Source organism: Varroa destructor, unplaced genomic scaffold (assembly GCF_002443255.2).
Source record: "Varroa destructor unplaced genomic scaffold, Vdes_3.0 BEIS01000007.1, whole genome shotgun sequence".
Lineage (NCBI taxonomy): Eukaryota > Metazoa > Arthropoda > Arachnida > Mesostigmata > Varroidae > Varroa > Varroa destructor.
Window position 1 is genome coordinate 32115302 of NW_019211460.1, and position 17587 is coordinate 32132888.

Sequence of the window (17587 nt, forward strand, 5' to 3'; positions counted from 1 at the left end):
ATATATATGTTGCATCGTGTTGGCAACACGTCGTTAAGCTCCTTAACGTGGAACAGCTTTCATTGGCGACACAGTGAGAAAAAGCATTGGTGAACTATTTAGCGACTTGACGATTATGGATGGCTGTGTTGCCTATGACGCTAGGCTTTTATTTAAAAAACCTGTCTGCCAGCTTCAACCAAGCGTAGCGCACTCATACTCGCCTCAAGCATTTCGCTTCGTAGATTAGAACAAGCAGTTACGGCTGGGCATAAAGTGACAACTTTTCTCTGCGCTTTGGCAGCGAAGCAACGGACGAATAAGCGACGGCGGAGAGAGGGGGCATGGAGTGCGTCCTGCTCTGTTAAGCATAGCCAACAGCTTCGTTTACGGAACAGGGTCACTTTGACGCTGCAGTCGCTACGGCCGTTTAGAGTGACTCGCTTACTCTGTGACTCGGTCCCCGTTGATTGCGACGCCAACGTCGACATCGTCTGCGTAGCTTTGCGTGCCGTATCTCTAGTTTCTTGGCTGGAGAGAATCGTGTCGCCCTAAAAAGAAAGTTCCTTGCGTGCCCTGTATGAGGCGGCTGTCTGTAAGTATGATATTACCACGGCCGTATCAGTCTGTGTGAGCGATTAAACGTTCACTTGGTTAGCCAGCCGACTCACTGGCGTTAGCTATTTCAAAGGTTAGGAGCGATAACAGGTCATTGGCTAGGGGGCATGCGCGGTAGATACGTTACTGCTGTGCAGTGATCGTCTCCCCGACCCTTTGCCAATCGCGATCCTCGCTGCTACAATAGCAGCACAATGTTCTATAGTGACTGTAATAGAAATGATAGTAGTACATATTAAGGCACAGTAATAATAATAATAACGACTGTTTAATAGGAACTGTAGTCAGAACAGCCGCTGAATAACGTCTTAGCTTTAGCTATAGCCAATAAAGGTCGCTGCTAGTAGCGTTGATGTTCGCTCGAACACGCTACTTTTAAGGCTGTTCTGTGCTCGTTATAGCAGAGGATAAACGCCCTTTACGCGACCCTTGCTCCATTATTCCAACACACAGAAATACATGCAAGGTGGCCTACTTGCTAGGCCTTATGGCGGCCAGCGGCAACCCTCACTCTACGTGGCTACTGTAAGATTACTGCCGTTGCGACTGGCGCTGTTATAATCAACTAACGGCGAGGAGTGCGTCTGCTAAGAACCGTTGACCTACTGCCGGCTTCCGAGACCGGCTTTCCCTATTGAATGGACGTCAGCCGGTCAGTCTTTGCAAGATCTTACGAGCAGCTCATTGAAGTGTAGAGTACAGTTTATCTACGACGTCAGCACAATTTAAAGTAAGACCTACATGAAAACCCACAAAGTCAGAACTTATTACTGGCATTTCTCTTTTTCTATGGCACACACACATAATACGTTGTGAGCTACTGTTGGTAACGAGGTGCCATCCTGCCTATTAAATTGTGTTGATAGACGTCGTTTCAGTTGGATTCGATCAAACCTTATTTCCACCATCTGAAGAAACGACTTCGACGCCAGACGCCGAAAGCAACGGCGATTCAGCATGGAAGCTAGCTGTAGAATTGCCATCAAAAATAAGAAAATTCTAACGCGTTCAATAGGTAGATGTTTACTAGACGCAGAAAGACATGTCATAAGTTTGTAGAGAACGAAACAGACCTATTGAGAGGAGTGAGTTGAACGTCTATCGAAATTCATTTGTCATATGGCGCGTGTGACCGACTATCGTATCTTGTAACGTTTGCTTGAAGAAACGCCCCTAAGCGCAGTAGAAGTGTGAGATCATAGCAATATTGTTACAAAGGACGAAACAGGCTGCGAATCAGTGGCAAACCTTTGTGTACTTTTCGCCAACTTTTTTTCCCTACCATATACAGCCACTCTCTGCTGTGTAAATATAGTTACAGTTATAAATCAAATATATTTATACGTTTATATAATTACGAGCCTCTGTCGAACCCTGCAACTGCACGTATCACTGCTGTATGATGCAATTATGCTCTATCTATATTTTATAATTTTATTTGAATTGTCCAGCTAGGCCTGCACAAGTGGCCTATAAGTTTCCTCTTCTCTGGACGTCCAGTGGACTCGTTGTGTACGTATAGATGAGTAGGGTGAAGCATAATATCTATAGTAGCTATTCGTTTTCTTGGTTTTGTTATTATCGCTGCTGGTGCGTCCTAGTAGCGTTTGCCTGTTCACCATGAAAATTAAGTACCAACTTGTACCATTCGGCCTGGCAGAATTTCTCCACTTAAGAATACACCGCTGAGCTGCTGCCTGTACTATTAGATTATAAACAGCGAACGCACGTAGCACCGACATGTGCACGGACTCACAAGCACGTCGCCGTCTTGCGGCATCTAGTAAACCTCGAAGGTGCGAGTCGCGTATATCTCCTGGCAGAACACGTCTGTTCTTGATATTCTTTTTAACGCGGTTCACGACGCTGCTATTAACGAAAGAGAGAATCAGTTCCAGCCGCAGTTTACCACGCTGGCCCGGCGTATCGTCGTACGATATACCGGATAAATTCAATGGCGAAAGCGTACGAACGTGTACACTGGTGATTTGTTAGTATACAGACAGTTGCCAGCTCATCAGCAGAAGCTTCGAACATTCATTCATGTACTTTGGCACTTCCGTACGTCCATCTAAATCATACGGTCAAAGAAAAAGTGTAGTTCAAAGCTGCTTTCCAAATTTGGGAAGACACAGCTCTCTTTCTCTGCATTTTTGCCCATTTTTTTGTCGAATGCTTTTATATAGAAGCATGACCCTTGGCTGGCTTTAATGCCACGACATAAATAAGATATCCCTATATTCAGGTTTATATAGAAATATGTGTACAACTCTTTGTTCAGTATGGGTATTATTTAAATGTGTACATGTATAGCAGGTATTATTCGCATTACATTGGCATCGCGTACTGACATCTGGCATAGAAACCATACAGGTTATGGTTCTTGTATGGGTAGTAACATTACTAGCAGAAGAAGTAGCTGCAGCAGTATCAGTAGCGGTGTATTCCGTCGATATCCGTCACTCGCGCGTTACGATCGGCGTTGCGACGTTCAGAACGTAACCGTGCGGCTTTATGTGGCACAGCTGTCACCGCACGACGGGGCCCCTGCTGCTTGCCAGATAGATGTTGCTGCGGGTTCTCGTGTTCGTTCTTCCGTCCCGTTTTGCAGATTTGACACGTTACTGCTGCTACTGATGGCGCCTGGCGGGCAGTTAGTGCTAGTCGCGTATGCTGCCGGTGACTTCGACTGTAGTTTGGCCTGCTTTGTTTTTTTGTCGCGTGTAGCTGCTGCTGCTGCTGCCGCCGCCGCCGCCGCCGCTATTCTTCATGCTTCTCTATGTCAGCGATGGACACACTGGCGACGGTGCGGCTATGGCGACGACGATGGCCCTGGTAGCGTTATGTGATGATGCATTTGACCGCTTTGTCGGAGGCAGACGATCGTCGTTTGTATGGACTCATATATACATATATATATATATAGAACTGTAGTCGTTGCAACCTTCGGGGATGTTGTCGTCGTTGGTCCCATGCCACTAGCGGTCGCCTTGTGACGGCGCGTAACGTAAACGCGCTTCATTCAGTAGTACTCTTTATCCCTCTCATTCATACACGCCACACACACACACACACACACACACACACACACACACACACACACACACACACACATACACCCAGGAAAATTATATATATACGTGTATGCGTTTACTAAGTTTCCTGTTATTGTTCCTGGCGTCGTTGTTATGCCTTCGGATAATTGTGCGAGAAGACATTCTATGATGTATATGTAGATGTGTGCACAGCATGGCATATCTCGCGCGTTCGGGACCGGTCCGCCCGTCGACGCAATTCAATTGGCGTTGGCGGCGGCGCTAACCACGGACATTTCGTGTAGCCATTTACCAGCAACGATGGCAAGAGTCTTAGTCAGTTCTCGTTCCTTATGCGGTGGTTTGCCACGAGAGTGTGGGAAGGACCCAGCCAGCAGCGATTGCCGATAATGTGGCAGATTGAAACCAATGTACAGGTAGCAGTTATCGCACAAACACCGAGGCCAATCCGACTGTGTAGACATGTCGACGAAGTCGAGGTCCTGCACTCATATCGTTACCAACCCCAATACCCCACCCCACCTCTGTCTCGTTCAGCCTTCTGATAGTATTTCTCCGTGTTGTCCATATTTGCTTTCTCATTGCTTCGACGTCTACGGCACGCTGTGCCAATCTGCCAGTGTCCCACGTGCGCCGTTCTAAATACGGGTAATCTGATCGAAATATCCACCGTGTCGACCACGGATCCAGCAGACAGCCACGACTAAAAGCAACAGCAGTAGTAGTCGCATTTAACAGGTAGAGGGGTCTAGCGGTGGTCGAAGTTGTAGCAACATTTGTTGCTGTACGACCAGAATGGAACGACAGGTCACCGCTACGGGGCAACAACATCGGACAAAATGTGCATTCATCGTATCGTATGGACTCGCATATATATATATATATATATATATATATATATATATATATATGTGTTTGTGTGTGTGTTGTGAGTTATGTCGGCATGTTCTTGGAATTAGCCGGTCGACGGTTTTGTTTCATCGCTTCTACGTCAATCGCTCACTTGGCCGGCCCCTCTTTCTTCGTTGTCGATCAGTGAATAGCGAGGGTTTAATCGAACGTCCATGGCTGTGTCGATGAATGCTATTTGTTGAATTTAAACATGGCGTCTAGAAGCATTCGTCTATATAGCGAGCGTTGAGATGTATTTACACGGTACGTTCAGAGTTGTTCTGGAACGGCGAAGTGCTTGAACAGCGTAGACGATCAGACAGCTTCTTAGTTTTATATCATATAATGGCTACTTTCTACGTCTGTGTACTATACAGTGAAATAGTACATTAAAAATTATCGTTCAGAACCACACTAATAGAGAGCTCATAGTAAAGTACATCTTCTTAGGTATAGTGCCGGTATATACACTTAGACCTTAAGTCTCAGGTCGTTCTGCTTCAAATCCGTCCAAACCAGGATCCGCGTTCGAGTGCAGATCGTGGCCTGTTTGCATGTGGCTTAGTTAACCTAGCTAGCTATTTCGTTAGAGATATAAATCTGCGATTTCCTTCTATTTCTGTTATTATTACCATTATTATTTGCAAACCCTAACGTTTCATCTATTCTTTTGACGATTTTTACTCTAGATTTTGCTTTAAATTGTGCTCCTTTCGAAGAGTAGTATATCTATTAAGGATAAACACTTTTGCCAAAAGCAAATAGTTAGTCATTCACCAGGAAACCAATCCGGTCAACGGACTGACAAATGTTGCATCACGGTTATCTGTAGTCTTTTTAGGAAATGTGAAACATTAGACACCCATTGCTGCTGCTGCTGCTGCTGGCCCACCTTCTTTCCTCGCATGTTGTCGCTGCGGCTAGTCATGGCCACGATCATATTGTTCCATGGTGCCATTTCCCGCTGGCTCGACTGGCCGTTGAGAAACACTGTCTGGTTACTGCTCAGCTCAGCTCGATGGCATCAACTCAGAATAAGCAACTTCCTCTGCCAATGCCGCCATAACGATTGTCTCCGTCGCTATTGCCGTCGCTGCCAGCCCCAACAGCGTACCCCCAGTAGACAAGCATCTCAAAACGACAAAGAACTCTTGCCACAGCCACAATATTCTTCTCAATGAATTTTCACTCTGCTGGCAAGTGGCTTTTCTCGTTCGCGACCATTCAAACACTAGTCGAACTGTCTTTCGTCGGTGTCCTCAGCTTGTTTTCCCTAAATGATCAGCTAGGCTAAACGGGCCTCGTGATCTCTCATTGATGTCTTTCATCTGATCTTGAGTTCTAGTCGTCGTCGCAGTAGCAGCAGCAGCAGTCTTAGACTTTGGGCGTGTTCCGTTCGATTCGATTCTATTTCATCTCATAATCTTTTTTCCTTCAGTTTGTTTGGTGCTTTGATTAGCATCGGTATTCTGGGCGTTCTGCTATTCGCCGGTCTCTAGGCCCGGGTCCCGGCTCCTTCTCACCCGTTCATGTGCCGGTGCCGGCGCCACCGGCTCGAGTCCCCAAGTGTAGTTCCCATTTCGATTTTGGGCTCGCTAGCCAACAGCCGCACAGCGACCCAGCTAGCTTTGTTGCCGGCTACGCTTGTCGTCCATTTCCACTAGTGATCTGTGTCCACTAATATCATATGTTGGTTCTGTTATGTGCACAGCTTATACGTATGTCAACGCGAACGTGTGCATAGAGAATGTGTCTACACAGGCACGATGTTGGCCTGTTCTGCACTAGTCCGTTCGCTGTTTTGCTTCAGTTTATGATTACTTCTGCTCTCTATGCCCTTAGCTCTGCAATTGCGGTCGTTGCTGCTGCTACTATGAATAGAGGCAGCTAACTGTTGCTCTGAGGCCCCCATGAGCCTTCGGGGTCTTAGTATAGCAATCGTACTAATGCCGTTGGAAAATACTACACAATAGCCGTAGTAGTAGTTGTCGTAGAGCATTACCAGCCATTTTAGCACCGAGAGTCCAATGCTTTTGGTGATGCTGCTGCTGCTGCTGCTGAACACGGTCCAAGGTCCGCGTAGCGCTGCCGCCGTAACGGTCCACGCTTGGCAGTTCTTTCTATTTTACAATTTTGAGCTTACGCTGGCTAGCTGACAACGGTGTCTATAAATGCCGCTACTGTATGTACAGCTTCAATGGTGATTCCAAAGCCGTTTGTCTTTTCTGTTGTTTGCTTCTCGGCTCGGTCTACCTGATTGAGACGGCTGGCTGTCGGCCAGTCATGCGGTCCTCGTCCCTCTTGGGTGTTGTGCACTATGGCAGCCTGTGGTTCGAGTCAACGTACAGACCTACCTATCAACGCTATACGCTATAGTAACTGGCCTATACTCCCGACGCGGTAGCAGCAGCCAGCAAGGATTCGCTACCCATCTCTGACCCCGCATCTGCCCGGCTGGTGGCTTGTGTGTCGGCAGCTTAGCGCGCATTGATCGTAATGCTTAGTGCTCGTACTGCCATAACATAAGGAGGATGAAGAAAGCCGACTGTCTCGTCTCTCGAGAACGAGGCGATGTCACATAATGTCGTGTAGCTGCTACCGTAGCGCTAGCAGCAGCAAGTACAGCCAACAGTCAGAAATGAACAGCAATGAAAAGATCGATTAGCTTTCCACTGACGCGACGGCTCGTCGAGGTCCTATTTTGGTGGTGATTCACTGACTCAAGTACAAAACAAGTATATGCCTATATATCTTGTGTGAGTACGTTGCTCATATCCGATTTTTGATTGGAACTCGCTGTCGCTTTCCGATCTAATCGCATCCTGCACTTTGATCCGGACTGAGATCTGAGCGAGTAGTGCTAAGATAAATTTGACCCTTTGACCAAACGAAAAGATCAGCGAACGGACAACTAGCCAATTATGACCAGCTAACATCGTCGTAATATTACTGGACAAATCGTATATGATTAGCAGAGAGCGACAGAGCGACCGCGGAAGACGGCAAACGTTTCGCCTACTTCTGCATCGACTACGACGATGGCGACATTGGCAGCGGCCTACTTCGGGCTATGCCGCCATTGTTTGACCAACCCGTTCAGCGTAGCCGCGAGGCCACCATTGGCCGGTCTGGGGATGCTACTTGTCGTTGCCAGTGCTGCCTAGCTAGGTTGCAACATGAACTTCCATAGTTTGTGGTTCGTTTGACAGAAACATCGATCGACCTTTTGCCTTAAACATCGTTCTATGATTACTTGATTTGATTTTCGACCTTGTATATAAGCTGGAAGGGTCAGTAAGGTCCAAAATTTTAGGTTGAGCTTAGGAAATCATTTGGAATCTTTAAGCAAGCCAATCGGGTGCACGTTGCGAATTATACGTAAGCTATTCTTAGATAGATTCTGAAGGGAAATACGGAGCTAAACTGTGAGTAGGAAAAAATCAACTTAGGCTCCAACGCGCTTATCTGCACTTATCTATAATTATGTTCTATTTAGTACACTTCTTCTGTGCATATTTGGGCTGTTTCTGGGTGTATATTCAGAATGCTGGAGATATTCGCTTGACCCAGAAACTGTATTTAACTTAAAACCGACTCAGGCTCTACTAGGCGGAACTATCGAAAGCTTTCTATAAACGCCGGGTCTATAGTATCTAATGTAGTTTAGGCAATCAGGTACGTGTTTAGTTAAGTACTGTGCTTAGATACTGGCTAGATGCAGGTTGTTGCTATCTGCTGTTTACCGACGCAGCAGTTCATAAACATTACTACCTATTACCTTGTGGCCTGCGATCATCAGAGCAAACAGATTGAATAAACGCGCTACCTTTGAAACGCCCGTCGTCGCCATAAACACTTTTCTCCGATGATCTCTTCTGTTACTAGATCAGAGTCGACTGGACCCCTCGTGTATTTTCCGTCGCCGCTGTCGGTGTCTGTTAGCAGCATGGCTGTCACCCGGGTTTAGCATGGCCTGTGGCCGTGGTACCTCCGGAGTTGGTTCTATTGTAATAGATGTGTGGTTATGGTAGGTGTGATTATATGTCCTAAGTGGAGCCGCTGTTTCATGTCGATTGGCGTAGATAACGAGTTAGAAATGTCAAAAAGGCGTTCCGTCGGTCGGAAGAGGCACTTGGAGGTTACGTGGCTATAGCACACAAGGTCGGCTAAATTATTGAGCCCATATTATGTACATTAGCAGACGCGCATCAGAATAAAATCGACGCACTTGCTTCGCCTGCCTCACTCGCTTAGCTTCAACCCAATGAAGTCGTCGTGTGGCGCTTGGTAAAACTGGTAGCGTCTGTAGCCCAATTCAGATGACGCTCTGACCTCTGATCAATTACAGCGGAATCTCTTAGCAGTTTTCTAGGACACTCACTACTACTTGGTTAGTCAGTTAGGTCATTGTCGTGCACCCAAGGCGGTTCTGCCTGAATAATTAGTCATCTGTTGATCGCCACCATTATCACGCAGCTGATAGCGAGTTGCGTCAGAAATGACTTATCACAGTGGCCTATGGTTCATACAACTGTTCGATTCGTTTGGCCTGTCTAACGCCCTCTCGTTCGTAATATCATCTTTTTTTTTTCGTTGTCTGCTTCTTTTGCCACAGTTGATCTGTAGACGTCAGCGATGGACCTTGTACAAGTGGTAATATGCTACATAACAAAAAAAAGAAACACAGTGCAGCCTCTATTGAGTTTGCAGTGTGCGCTACGTACCTTTTCCGTTTGTAACTTATCCCTGCTGCTGCTGCTGTTCGTTCGTTCTATACGACCAAATGGTGCGACGAACAGACGACGATCGATACTCATCCAGCTATTGCTGCTCTGTCGAAATACGTCGAACGAAAAGTACATGAAGGGACGAGCTGAGGCAAACGATTAGGCCTAGCATTCCATGTGAAGAATTTTGATGGGGTAAAGGTTGACACGGATTTAGAGAACGAAACAAAGGAAGAACGTCCATGGCATGAATTCATGTCCTTTTGCGAACTTAACAAGAGAACCCATCAGTTGTTGTTGCCCCAGTTGTCATCGGCTACAGTGAAGCACTGCCGTGATGCCATCACCACCGTCACCGATTGTTATCATCGTGTCAATGTGTAGAGATTAAGCGGTATCAACCGAACTTGGCGGAGCTTGTAACTGCACTTTTAAACTATGTGCTAAAATTTGGTTGATAGATATGTTCGTCGAGCGGAAACCTGACGAATTTATTCTGAGATAAACAAATTTAGAGGAAAGGCGCTTCTTGATCTCGCTTATGGTAAAATTAGAAATATCAACGCTTTACACTAAAATTCATATTCCTCAAACTTCACCGTGCTACAGGGACCCGTCGATGAGGACATTTGAAAAGGCGGCTTTAAGCGAACGTACAATACGTGAATGGTGCAAGCATTGTAAGAACGGGGATTGAAGTGGCGAACATCAGCGAAAAGGTGATCGGATATCGAGGCGCGAAGGACAATAGCACGTTTCCGTGCTCGAGGAGGCACAGAAGCAGAGGTCGAAGCGTAAGGCCGCTGTCGGCTAAAACTAACGTTTCGCATCTAGCGTGTCTCAAAACTATAACTTAGAGACTAAAAACGCACAAACTTAGTAGACAAAAATAGCCAATAGCCACGAATTCACTTCAGGCCAGCGTGCGAATGCATGCGGTGTATGTAATGCGTTCCACGTGCAATTTATGGAACTTCTGCTACTACGGAACGTTCGTCGAAAATGAAATAACGATTGTAACCCGCTATTTTAAGCCGCTCAAGAGACTCACAGACCGTTGGCAAAGCAAGCGAAGGCACGTGGTCTGCTTACTAGATGACAATGCCACATCTTATTAAGCAAAAAAGAGCACTCTAATGAGCAAGCATCCATTTCGAGAAGCTTACGTGTAGGAACTCGAACGGTAGACATATGGCTGTTCGGAAGCTGCTGAAACGCTGCGGCGTTGAACATAAAAGAGTATTTACAACGCGTATGAAAAATCTTTATTCTAGCCCAGCTAATTCAAAAGTTATTGAATTACACAGCCTGTCGGATTCGTTCGCAGCAGCCTAATGTATCCATCTATCCACCTGCGCCTATACATCAGCCCGCTCTGCCGGTCTACCTTTGACATTGTCTCTGTTGCGTTGTCTTTCAGTTGGCCTTTCGCTTTCTTTTTTTTTTTCTTGACCACCGTCATTATCGTTCTTTCACTACGATGGCCATGGCACAACGCCAGCCGCCGCTGGTGGCGCTGCTGCTGGCGATGGCGGTCTGATTCCGTCAGCGTGAAAGAATGCGCGTTGAGTGGTTTGCCTGATGTCCATTGGCTTGTCCTTTGCAACCGGTAACAGCAGAAACGTATCTTCGACGACAATCGTCCGCCAGACGATAGTCGATTTTTCCGTCCGTCGTGTATAGTCCGACCACCGCCATAGCGACCTCTGCTGATCTTTGCCGCTGCTGATGCCGCCTTTACCGTGGACAACCGGCTACGTCTAGAACGAACGAACGAACGAACGAACGCCAGCCCATCACCAGCGTCAGCAACAACATCGCCGGCGCTCTCTATAGGAGGTAACTATTTACCGCTGGTACGATGACAACGGCCAGCACACAGTTTCAATAGGAAATTATTAATATTATTATAGACATATCTATTATAATATGACAGTAGCCAAAGTTCGAGCTGGGAATTATTTTTCGTAGAAATAGCCATAATAGTTGTTGCGGTAGTATGACGGCTGTTTCCATGATACATCGGGTACGAGAATCAGGTCGAAATGGGCGGCACGAAATGAGAGTATCACTTGATATCAGCGCCTATCTGCCTGCTTTTGTGTATGGTACGTGTCTGCTATTTAGCATCCATACGCTAAACTGAATAGAGTTAAAGAATCCATTTATTCTGGAGGATCAAAGTGTGGTTACGCCCAGATTCGAACCTAGACATGCCTGTGTACCTTAAACAAGTGGCCAAACAAACACGTTACCGCTAACCATCTAGCGCTAGAATAGCGTTACGGTAGCAAATCTGGCAAGATCTTTAGATGAACCGATAGAATTTTGAATTTCGAGCTAATTCTCAATCGTTCTCCTGTGGGGCGCTGCGGGAACAATCTTAAAGCTCCTGTCTCCCATAAATCCCGTTGTGGGGCAGAGAGGACCATATCAACGAGGTCCTGTGGCAATTATTGATTCTTATCTTCATAATAACCCTATGGCGTCATGTGTCATCGGTAAGACTTGAACCAGCAATGGCCTGCATGCTTTGTTGTTTGTGAGTATTATAGTGACGTGCTCGAAAAGATACGTTCTAAACATGTGAGCCATGTCGTTACCTCGATGAATTTCTAACTGGACGAACCCAAAATCGCCGGCTCATATCGACAATCGATCTGCCACGTTCCATTCCTATCGAAAAAGACACATTGACGGTGCCTTGGGAAAATACGGCACATATGTTTCCATATTAAGCGTATTTTAATAATACTTTAATCCCGTCATCTAACCTTTGCAACTTAGAGTTGTGCATACAGGTATGCTCAATATCCACGTGTATAGTCAAGCGTTTCTAGCCTTCGACGGCGCCGTCGTTCCGTTCGTCGCTGTCCAAAATGCTCGGGGGCAATACGCGCTGCCGTGGCAGTCACCAGCATCATTGGCCGACACAGGCGGCTGTTTAGCGAGCTATTTAACATTATTGATTTAGTATTAGTTCTAATGCAGTACAGCAGATTAGAGCGCTTGGTTGGTTTTCGATTTTAATGTCAGTGCCTGGCCAGCTGTTAACGTTCGAGAGCATGTAACGTGGCTGGGCGGACCCAACGCCATAGTTGATTTGCACCGTGCTAAGTGAGCAGTCCAACTACACAAACGATAAAAGGCAATAATCTATATACAGATTATACATATTCGCCTGGAACAGAACCCTTAAAAGCTCAAGAAAAGTGACTAGTTGTACGAGACTGTCGCCTGCAGCGCACGAAGTTAGCGTCCTTGTCGTTGCTGTTGAGATGGGTTCAATGCTATTAGCGTTGTTTGCGGTTGACTTTACTGTTGTATATCTGCGGTCTTTACATTTGCACCTGTAGCGTTTGGTGGAGGTACTTTCCCTATGGGTCAGCAGTCCCCGGCTGTCAGTTTAATTCTAGCTCAATATAACTGTTCGCACTCCGTGCCGTGTTGCTGGCAAGCTCACGCGTCCTGATGGTGTTGCCTAATGATTTTTGGTCAGCCAACGGGCGGCGGCTGCTGCTGTTGGTCAATGCTTGGCAACGACGACGTAGACGGGCGGCTAAACGAAGCAACGACGGACGTTGAACTAGAGAAAACAGTTAACTAGTGACGGCTTCAGTTTAAACGGCCGGCCGGCCGGCGATCATTGGGTTAGGTTGATCAGCTTTCGTTGGTAGTCATCCATACAATCTATGTTAAATCAATGGTTAGCGCTGTCAGCTGCAGTAGCTGCTGGGATAAAACTACTAGATAGGCCAAGCTGAAATCCATAAAGGGCTTGCAGAGGGTAGCAGATGAAGCGATAGACAACAGCAATAGCAGTTCACGGTCCGATCATTGCGACTATCGCAGAAGTTGTATTGCACGCGCGTATATAGAAAGGAAACCGCTAAGTACGCAGACAAGGCCTGGCCAGACAGAAGTATTCGACGTGCTACTTGAAATCTTATAGTATCCTGTAGTAATAATATATAGACGTCCATGGTAATCGCTGGCGACTATCAACAACAGCAGCAGCAGTACTAGGAACAGTTAAAAGCGCAAGAGCAGCCCTAGGCAACGCGGCAGGCAATATCTATCTCGCAGCATATCGACCAGTCCCAGAAGTCGCGGAAGCAACAACATCAGCCCAAACGCAGCAGTCACACAGAGAAAAGCGGCTGTCTACGACAACCAACAAACAGACGCGCAGAATAGACAGACTAAAAAAAGCACCAGCATCGCCGGTTCTATGGCAATAGAGACAGAGGGAGTAGTACCGGCGGCAGCGACCGTCGTTATGGCTGTGATGCTGCATTCTGATACTGCTGCTGCTGCTGCTGCTGCCGCCGCCGCCGCCGCCGCCGTTGCTGCCGCTAGTGGCGGAGCGCTGGTGATGGTTGTGCTGGTAGAAGAGCCGGTGGCCCCGCCGCGGAAGCGGCGCCGTCACCGTCGTAATCGTTGCAGCTCTCTGAATAGGCTGCGGTGGAGGTAGCCGCAGCAAGGCATGTCATGACAAAGAAGCAGCAGAAAAGCGCTAGGCGCTGCTGCTGCTGCTGCTGTTACCGTCGCTGGGACTGTGGCGACTGTTGAGAAGAGCAAAAAGAGAGGCGAATGTGTCGAACTGAGCTGGGTCGAGCCGGGCGCTGTTGCCCGTCTGCGTAACGAGCAAGCGAGCCGGCTGCGACAACGAACGGGCGAGGGCGCACGTCGAACGCTGCTAGCGCCACGGCCAACGTGCCATAGCATTGTGCTCACCAGTGGGATTGGACCAACGCCGCCGTCGCCAGTGCCTGTGCAGTCGGCCTCCAGCAAGCACCAGGATAATGCGCTTTCATCTTGGGCCTTCTACTGCCACAGCAACTTCCACTGTTGCCGTTGCCTTTGCTTCTGCTCGTCGTGAGCGCCGGCGTTGAGCAAGCAGCGCCTGCTTCTGTTCGCCACGAGCCAAGCGATCAGTCTGCCAAGAGTAAAAGTACAGCAGTGACTGCCTTTTGCGTGCTAGCGGTAGGCTCCCTGTTACTGTGAGACTGTTCTAGCGACATAAAACGGGTAGGTCGACTGCCCCTTCAGCCCCAAGTGAACTCTGGTCAGCCAAGGTGAACGAAGTAGTCTCCCGGCCAAGCCAGCTATAGTCGCATTAGCACAGGGGCATAAAATCGAGGAACACCGATTACGCTCACGCCAGAAGCAGCTCTTACTGCGAACGCCACCATTATCGCCAGAACTAATCTCCTGACCGGTATTACCAATTCGGTTCGCTGCGTCTGCTCGTACAGCAGCTGCTATCACCGCTCCATGGACTACTGCTCTAACAACCGCTACAAAAAGCGATGCAGTTAACCTTTCGAGTGATAACTGTGGCTACGGTAGGAACAACTTTCCGTTATCTATGAGTGTTAGTCGTCGTATCTCATTGACTTTGTTTGTTACTCATGAACATTACGGTGCCATCGTGTCAGAGTGGTGATGCCGCTGTCCCTCTTCTGGATGATGCCTATGTGTCGAAAGTGTCGATAGTACATATTATTCACCATCGTTCGTCAGCTTCGCTTGATTGGCAAAAATCACTAAAGTCGAGATGAGGAGTAAATATTTCTTACGTTTCGTGCGACGCGTAACGTACAAATGCGGCGGCGACGGCGACGACGGTGACGACGACGACGACGACGACGACGGCGACGACGGTGACGACGACGACGACGACGACGACGACGGCGGCGGCGGCGGCGGCGGCGGCGGCAGCAGCAGCAGCAGCAGCAGCAGCAGGAGCGTCAAATTAGCAGAAACATTGTAGCGGCAGGCATTTCTGACGGCGGCAAATAGTGCTGGCCGCGACCCACAGTCGCGCCAGCCGCGATCTCGTAAGGCAGCGGACTCGGCCGGCCGAATTCTGTTGTGTCCTCATTTACAACAGCGCGTAATCGCAAGCATCCAGCAAAAGCAGCGGAGAGAGTTGTCCAAATGTTTGCCGTATTTCGCAGTTGTCGCCATTTTCGTCGCAACCCGTCCATGACGTCTCCAACTTCTCATTGTGAGTATCTGCGCATCGCTGTGTGTCTCTGTGCTTGTGGATGATAACGCCCACCTTCACGTGCCATTCGTCTTCCGTTTGACCTATAATAACGTTGCCTTCAAGCAGTCCACAAGTGGTTGTGAATAAGTGGAGACTAAAGTCGCGAACATGATATGTCGAAAGTTTGGGCAACGAAACTTTTTGAAAAGATGTCTTTTAAATCTAAATCTTAGACTTTTCCGGATCTAAATTCTGCACGCGTAGTAACAGGCCAACACAAGTTGATCTGCTTGCCCTTGTCGTCTACTATTGTTGAATTTTGTTTGTTCATCGTCTCCAACGTGAACCGAAGTGTCATTTTCTGTCGTATGACCATGTTATGTTCGGTCTGTCACGCTGTTCTCGTGAGTATTCAGCCATTGGCGAAGCGACAACCATTGGCTGCCATTAGTGCGCTCTCATCGTGGACCATGGTCTCTGCGCGTCACCTAGAACCAGATGCATAGTCCATGTGTTTTGTTCGCGTGATGATGACCATAATAATATGATGTACGTTGTCGTTGTTGCTGCCGTTCATGTTGTTGTTGTTGTTATCATTATTGTTGTTGTCGTTGTTGTTCGATACTCGTCTTCATCATTCCCTCTTCAAGATGCAATACGCCGTCCCTATATACCTCATCCGCAATACGACTAATAATCATACATGCATTATTATACTATTATTATTGTCGTCGCTGTTATTATTATTACCGTAAAATAACACAGTTTATTAACGGAACATTTACTAGCACTAATACGTTTGTTATAGTAGTCGGCCATATTCCCTTTGTTATCATCGTAGTTGCAGTTGCCGCTGTTGTTGTTGCTATCGTTGTCAGCCTACTTCATGGCTTCCAATCGTTCTTGGATGGAACAGGCGTTACCATCGTGTCTGGCCTTATCTGCCGTCGCCCGCTGCACACAACCGCCGCATCGTAAAGAATCGTTCACAGTGATGCTGCTGGTGCTGCTGCTACCACCGCCGCCGTTGCTTCAGTGGCTTGAGCGGGGCGTGTGCAGTAGAATACGCCAGAAAGCAGCGCAGCAAGAGTGCCCCTTGCCGACTTTCTGGACACTGCTGATATTGGCTTGCTTGGCCCGTTCCGTTCAGCAACAGTAGTGAACAGTTAGCATCGCTATTGCGGGTGTTCCTGCTGGCTTTACCACAAAATCGGCCATGGGAGGCAGTCCACTGTATCAGTCCCATCTGTTAGTTAGACGAACGGCTCGCTGACCAGTCGGGTCTAGTCTCCAGCCTAAAGGTCCCAAGCGGAGAGGAGGGACGGCATCTCAAAGGGCACACTCGCGAGTGCTTTACGAACCACCGTTGACGCTGATTTTACTTTCTTACATATATTGTTGTTCCTGCCAAGCACTAACTAACTAGCTAACTGATTGTCGCGCGCAGGAAATTTACCTAGCAACGTAACCTATTTAGGTCCCTAAATAGGACACGTTATGCGACGCATGTACTAAAATAGTGCCGTGTTCATCATTGTAGAATACACGCAGTAGAATTTGGTGCAATGATTGGTTTCTGGGTTCGAAGAAGGGAAGGAATGGATATGTGGGACGTTCCTAGTGGCGGACATATGTCAATAGTCATTAAATTTCGGACCACTTCGTTCATACAACGCTTACAAGTTTGTCATGCTTAGGCTCGTGTGTGTACGTGTATGCGTCTTTGTTTCACGCTCACTGTTGTCTTTTTATTAGCACACCCGGATTTGTTGGGTTCGGTGTAATACGAATGCGTATAGTATCTTCATTACGTAAGCATAAAGCGTCATTGGCTCACACTACAAGCGACCATAGAATCTTCTAGAATCTCGTGAGCTTCCTGGAATATCGGTGTATTATTACTGTATGTGGAAAGTCCAATGTTCATTAGAATGTACTCGACCTAACTTAACGGTCGCAATATACACAAGTTCATTGTTTCTCGGCTTCTCAGCTCGCTGATTTCTTTTGGTTTGTCGTCTCTTGTTGGCTGCGTGAGGCCATTTCTCGTTTCTCAGTGGATCGCTTGTCAATGGATTTGGGAGTTGCCTTTCCGTCTTTTTCGTGGAATTCTGCCGATTGTTGCTAAGAATAGAGACTGATGCTGTTGCTTCAGGGACAATGCCATAATCAGCATTCTTCTTCAGGTACCGGCGCTCTGACGTCATCAGTTTGGTCCTTGGTTTACGCTGTCCCCATGTCACCTGTGTATGCCACATATAGAGACTGTGTGGATGCTGACAATAGTATCCGCGCGCACACAGCCGTTGTTCGCTTGTGTC

At 47.5% G+C, this 17587-nt stretch overlaps 1 protein-coding gene and 1 long non-coding RNA gene across 3 annotated transcripts in view; one reads left to right on the forward strand and one right to left on the reverse strand.

Moving 5' to 3' along the window:
• LOC147754589 (uncharacterized) overlaps positions 1 to 9394 on the reverse strand; it is a 55885-nt gene extending 46491 nt beyond the window's left edge. Inside the window, exon 1 of the long non-coding RNA XR_015317720.1 lies at positions 9269 to 9394. This is a non-coding gene — a long non-coding RNA (uncharacterized LOC147754589). The remainder of the gene's footprint in view (positions 1 to 9268) is intronic.
• Positions 1 to 17587, forward strand: part of LOC111253949 (uncharacterized) — a 76359-nt gene that overhangs the window by 13509 nt on the left and 45263 nt on the right. The gene's annotated exons all lie outside the window — the stretch shown is intronic.